At 45.1% G+C, this 6,855-nt stretch overlaps 1 long non-coding RNA gene across 1 annotated transcript in view; it reads left to right on the forward strand.

Annotated features, from left to right (window-relative positions):
• Positions 1-6,855, forward strand: part of LOC143807584 (uncharacterized) — a 1,151,218-nt gene that overhangs the window by 783,900 nt on the left and 360,463 nt on the right. The gene's annotated exons all lie outside the window — the stretch shown is intronic.

Consider the following 6,855-nt stretch of genomic DNA (forward strand, 5'->3'; position numbering starts at 1 on the left):
TATGGACCACGGCTCATACCACTGAACGCCTGCTCTATCTCCCCGTGGGGAATACACTACACAGACAACACAGGGTTAAGGTAAAACAGTGTGGCAATACTTTATTGAACCACAACACACAATAGCAAACAGAACAATCCCACCATGGCTAGAATTGTTTGGTTACATGGGCGCATATAAAAGATCACTGCGTCTCCATGTATTTCCAGTATGACACGATGTCAGAGCTCCCAGGGTCACATGGGCGCTTATAAAAGATCACTGCGTCTCCATGTATTTCCAGTATGACATGGGCGACGTGCAGGATATTGATCTGGCAGAGTGAAGTTGGCCGCCCACAACCAGGTAATATAAGGGAGCAACTGAGTGCGCTCATTATTATATATGGGGAATGGTTGTACTAGTGTGGTAGCGGCCATTGGGGAGTAGCATAAGTTCTATCCACATTAGCAGTTTGTCCGGTGTGATCTGTGGCATTTTTGTCACCTTGCATTTGATTACTGTCTGGGTACCCACTATATGCACTTACTGTATATATTGTGTAGCATGGTCTAGCTTTGTTTCAGACTCTTTATTATGTGCTATGGCGTCCTATTATAAGATCCACATAGATATCAACGGTCTAGTTTTCATACAGGCCTTTGTGGTTACTACTTTCCCCCTCTACACCACTGAGGTATAATTCTGAGCCAGTTCTTTTCCTACATGTCAGATTTTTGCACAGTTGCAGTTCTTCTGTATGTTACACTGTTTCCTTCACTGTGTTACATGTCGTGTCTTTTTTATTGTTACTAATAAAGATTACTAGTTTTTACATTTCCATTTTTTTGCGCTTTGGTCGTACTTTTGTGGTTTCCACACCCTCTCCCCCTTTTCTTGTGATATGATGTAGTTACGACTGAGCTTTTTACTAGTCCGGCTAGCGTGTTTAGTTTTTCTCTTCACGCGATGTTGCTAATACCATCAGTTTTATACAGTATGACATGATGTCAGAGCTCCCAGGGTAGCTACTCCATCTGTGGATGAACGCACAGAGAAGGGAGGGATAGGGAGATGACCAAGAACTGTCCATAGAGTCCATACAAGGTCCAAAGCCAGTTGACATGAGAGTCACCACCTGGCTTATCTGACCATCTCCATGGAACCAGGCGACCAGCGGGTCCCAACCCTGGCTTTCTCCAAACATATCCATGGTTCAGAGATGGTCACTGGATCAGATCTGTGTCCTTCCAACCGGAGCCGAAAACCCCTAGGTTGTATCCTATAGAATCCTAGATCAGTGTCCCTCGTGATGGTGCCATGATGAATTGGCTGCAGTCCTTTTTCCTGTCTGTAGTGTGGTTTGCAGAATGTCCGGCTGGTAGCTCTGTATTACTTCAGTCTCCCAGGATGTGATCTCTGAGTCTTTTTATACCCAAGGCATGTAAGCTATTTTTAGAATTACTCAGGGTCTTTCAGTCCAACATCAAGATAAGGTAAACAATGGTGATGGGATTAAGTAGCACTATTAGAATATAAGCACACATTAATAAACAAAGCTTAACACACTCAATGTACAATCACTATAACAGACTTAAGGTACCTTCACATGGAGCGACGCTGCAGCGATAGCGACAACGATGCCGATCGCTGCAGCGTCGCTGTTTGGTCGCTAGAGAGCTGTCACACAGACCGCTCTCCAGCGACCAACGATGCCGAGGTCCCCGGGTAACCAGGGTAAACATCGGGTTGCTAAGCGCAGGGCCGCACTTAGTAACCCGATGTTTACCCTGGTTACCAGCGTAAAATGTAAAAAACACAAACACTACATACTTACATGCGTCCCCCGGCGTCCGCTTCCTGCACTGACTGAGCGCCGGCAGTAGCAGGGCACAGTGGTGACCTGTGCTTTCACTTTCACTTTGCGGCGCTCAGTCAGTGTGGGAAGCGGACGCCGGGGGACGCGAAGGTGAGTATGTACTGTTTGCTTTTTTTACATTTTACACTGGTAACCAGGGTAAACATCGGGTTACTAAGCGCGGCCCTGCGCTTAGTAACCCGATGTTTACCCTGGTTACCAGTGTAAAATATCGCTGGTATCGTTGCTTTTGCTGTCAAACACAACGATACACGGCGATCGGACGACCAAATAAAGTTCTGAACTTTATTCAGCGACCAGCGACATCACAGCAGGATCCTGATCGCTGCTGCGTGTCAAACTAAACGATATCGCTAGCCAGGACGCTGCAACGTCACGGATCGCTAGCGATATCGTTACAAAGTCGTTTCGTGTGAATGTACCTTTAAGGTACCTTCACACTGAACAACTTAACAACGATAACGATAGCGATCTGTGACATTGCAGCGTCCTGGATAGCGATATCGTTGTGTTTGACACGCAGCAGCGATCAGGATCCTGCTGTGACATCGTTGGTCGGAGCTAGAAGGCCAGCACCTTATTTCGTCACTGGATCACCCGCTGACATCGCTGAGTCGGCGTGTGTGACGCTGATTCAGCGATGTCTTCACTGGTAACCAGGGTAAACATCGGGTTACTAAGCGCAGGGCCGCGCTTAGTAACCCGATATTTACCCTGGTTACCATTGTAAATGTAAAAAAAAACAAACACTACTTACATTCCGGTGTCTGTCGCGTCCCCCGGCGTCCGCTTCCCTGCACTGTGTCAGCGCCGGCCGGCCATAAAGCAGAGCACAGCGGTTACTTTAATCCTGGAGAGAACCTTTTCTGATTAAATAGTGCCTTTTCGCATTCCATGCTGATAGATGGAAACCCTTCACTTGCGAGTGGCATACTGACCCCTGAGTGAGAAGGTCCAGGATCTTTGGCAGGATACATAGATTGGAGCAATCAAAATCACCCTTGCCCGATCCTCCCTGATCTTTCCAAGACTGCTTGGATCATGACTATCAGAGGGAAGACATGTGCTATCCTGAAGTTCCAAGGGATGTGATGGGCATCTACCGCATTAGGAGTTTTTTTAATTTAGTGAACAGAATTTCATCACTCTCCTTTTCTGCTTTTTGGCAAACAGGTCTATCTATTGAAATCACCACAAGTCTACTATCTGCTGAAATACTTTGGAGTTTAGGGTCCATTCCCCTTGCTTCAGGCTGTTTCGGCTCAGGAAGTCTGCTTTGGTGTTCTCTTTCCCCTTTATATGCACTGCAGTAAGTGATAGAAGGTGTTGTTCTGCTACATGGAAAAGATTGTTTGCTGCTTCCATTAGGGAGTGGGACCTTATTTTCCTCTGGTGATTGATATACACCACTGTAGTGCGATTGTCTGACATGACACAAACGTTGCGACAAAGAAGGGAAGTAAGAAAACCCTTTAGTGGTCTTACCACTACTACTTCAGGTTTGAAGTTTGACCCCTCTCTTAAAGCAACCAAGAATCCTGTATTTCCTGATCTGTTCGATGTGCCCCCAAATCTCAATTGCTTGCATTTGTCGTAATAATGTCACTCACGGGGCTCATCCATGGGACCCCTGTTGACAGGTTTGTTCTGTCTATCCACTATAAGAGGGAATTTCTGGATGCTGATGAAAGTTCTACTTTTCCTTCTAAATGCCATTTTAACAGAATCTGTGTAGAAAAGTAAAAAGGCAAGTTTGTAACTCAAGTTTAAAATGAGAGCCATAATGGACTGCATTTTCACCAAACTTAGTTTTGACTTGTGTGTATTTATAATCAAGCCGAGCTCTTTTAAGATGACCCAGATTTTTCTCAGTTGTGCCGCACAATGCTCTTCTGATTTTCCTACAATCAGGAAGTCATTTAGGTATGCAATAATGAGAGTATTCTGAACTGGAAGATAGGCTGTCACCTCGGCTATCACTTTGGTGAAGACCTTTGGTGCCACCATCAAGTCGAATGGAAGGGTTTTGAACTGATAATGCTTTATTTCTCCTTGTAAAAATAATAATGCCTATTCGTGGAACCTTGTCCCACATTTCTGTATCCTTCTCTTCAAAAGGATATGTCCTTTTGGAAGATGAGGGTAACCCCAGATTTTTCAGGCTTCTTCCATTCTTTGTTAATAAGCATTTATATTTTGCCATTAACAGGAAAGGAACATTTCTTTCTTTGCTCCAGACCTCCAAACATTACATCTTCTAGGGATCTAGGAATCTTCTCCTCTTTAACGTCTATACTTGTTCTAATAGTCTTAACTAATTTATCCATGTCATCTACCGGGAAACATGGTCTTCCCCCTATGTCACTGTGTGAAGAAATATTTTCCATCGGATACCAGGGAAATATTGGATTCAGAAGAGACTTACTTAGATTTTTTTTCCCTTTCCTCAATAGGGATTTCAGGGAGTCCTCCACCTCTGCTCCAATGACAGACTTTAGGTTTGAGGCGAACTCAAGGGTCTCGTCACTAATTGTTTTCTGTAGACAGGCTGGACTGAGTCTTTTCTGCCAGACGCCTGTTAGACGGATTTTACACAGCGCACATTCCTTGTTGTTCCTTTTGGCGCTGGCTTTCTTAGGTCTTCTCGGATTCGTAGTCTGTTCTGGGACACACTAAATATCCTCCTTGGACACCGAGTTCAGAGTCACTCTGTTCCTCTGGCTAGGCTGGCTAGGGCTCCTGCCACTTGAACGCCTGTCCCTGTTGTGTCCACGCTACTGAGGCTGCTGATCATCCACGATGATATCAGGAAGGAGAGCCGGACTACGAGCGCTCTGTTTGTAATCAGACCTCATTTTAAATGAGGGATCACCACAGCCTCTCCTTGCTGGACCGTTTCCTCCGGTCCCGTTTCTCAGCTACATGTCCCACTGCCATACACATCAGGACGCACTATCCTCAGCACGCCCCGATCCAGCTAAACCAGCGTAGAGCGTCATTTTTTCGGGAACGCCCAAACCTGACATCACTTTGGCACACCTATTCCTGCGTGCCTAGCCAGTGACATCAGTGGAAAGCACCACCATGTCTTCATGCTCGCCCCTCTGACATCACCAGGTGCGCCATTTCCCAACGCGCCGGAATGGGGCGGCGTGGCAGCTGGATTCATGCAAGGCATGTGTTATCATGCAGCAGACGGTGCTTCCAGGACCCAAATGCCGGCATTACAAGTACGCAGCTTACTCTTCCAGATGCTGGGACCGGCCTGGGTAAGTGATAACTTTTCTTTTTCACCGCCTTGCTTCAGTATTAGATTACCATAAAGGACAGGAAACCAACTGATGCGGGGGAGAGGTACCCCCCTTTTATTTCAGTAGGTTTCCTGTCCTTGGTGTGCGGATTCCTCTCTCAGGTGTCAGGTGTGCTGTCATAGGTGAAGGGAAAATATTTTAAAATTCTGATTTCAATATGCAAATAAGTTACTGTCCAGTCAATGGTCTGTTGGTTTCCCTTGACTAGTTATCCCACTCACGATATTATCACGCCCCAGTGGACGTACTAACATGATCTGCAAAAGCCAGCTTCATCCCCATGTTTCTGCAAATCTGGCGCATGTGTTTTTCTTTCTTACACATCAGTGCGTCTCTGAATCTGGCTTCAGAAGCGCACTATGCTTGTCCTGAAGCAAAGATAAATCCTGACATCCACGGAGGAGCCGAAGATCAGTCACTAACTTGCCGAAACACATCTCTGTAAGCTCTGTACTTTAGTAGTCAGGCTTTTCCTCTGCTTCTGTACATGCGCAGGGAACTAGGATGATCCGATCAGAGGAAAGACCAGTGGGATAGTGATAGATAATGAAGCTGCAGACAGGCCGGAAGGAGAGCGAGTGTTCAATCTTCTCACACAGTACAGCGATTTTTCCAGGAGCCACATGAATGATAACACTTCTTGTTCTCTCTCTCCTCACTAAGTAGTGAGATCTCATCTGTGTCGCACGGTGAAAACGCCAAAAATCATTTTAAAAATGTTGTTTTTTTCATATTCGTTCCCAAAAAGAGTTAAAGTGTATGAAAACGTTATATGTACCCCAAAATGATACCACTGACAAAAATAACCGATCCTTAAAAAAAAAAAACATACGACTGTCATCAAAATCATGAAAAATATTATGGCTCCTAGAACATGACAACAGAACAGTAAAAAAAACTCTTCCGATTTAAATAATTGCATGGTAGGAATAAAAAAGTTCATATTGCTTAAAGGGAATCTGACAGCAGGTTTTTCCTATGTATGAGGTAGGGATGGAGACCCTGATTCCAGCAATGTATCACTCAGTTTACTGGGTGCAGTAGTTGCGACAGAATCACAGCTTTCCCTGCATCAGACCAAGCAGAAAAAAAAAAAATCATTAAAAAAAAAAAACACTTTAGTCCTTATTCACACTGCATTTCTACAGTGCCCTGCCTTGAGGGTTCTGCCTGATTTTCCTAAAAGCGGGATTTAGACAATCCCCTGTTGGGTCATAGACTGCAATCACATGAATGGCACTGAATTGAACGCAGTTTTTATTTCCTGAATGTACTGCGTCTTTTTATTTGTGCACGTCTGCATCATTTCTGGTAACCGTCGGAAAAGATGCGCTTTTTCATTAAAAAGTAGAGTTAACGCGAACTCAGTTCATGTCATTGCAGTCTATGGCCCAGAAGGATATAGATGAAACTCCGATATACACTGCGGAAAGACAATGTGAACATGGCCCTAGGAAAAGAAAAACTCCCACAAACAGGTGCCTTTCTTGAAAAACTAATTTTCAAACAGGACCCATGAGCAGGGCTACAGCTGAGGAACCTGCTGGAGGTAACACACTGACCCCTCAGAGTGCAGTTCTTGGTCAGGTACTGTGGGTTGGTTATGTCCGGACGGTTGGTCAGGCAGGTATTTCAGATGGTCAGTCAGATATGTCAGTTGGCCAGTTAGGTAGGCAGGTCGATAGT

The sequence above is a fragment of the Ranitomeya variabilis genome, chromosome 2 (genome assembly GCF_051348905.1).
Source record: "Ranitomeya variabilis isolate aRanVar5 chromosome 2, aRanVar5.hap1, whole genome shotgun sequence".
Lineage (NCBI taxonomy): Eukaryota > Metazoa > Chordata > Amphibia > Anura > Dendrobatidae > Ranitomeya > Ranitomeya variabilis.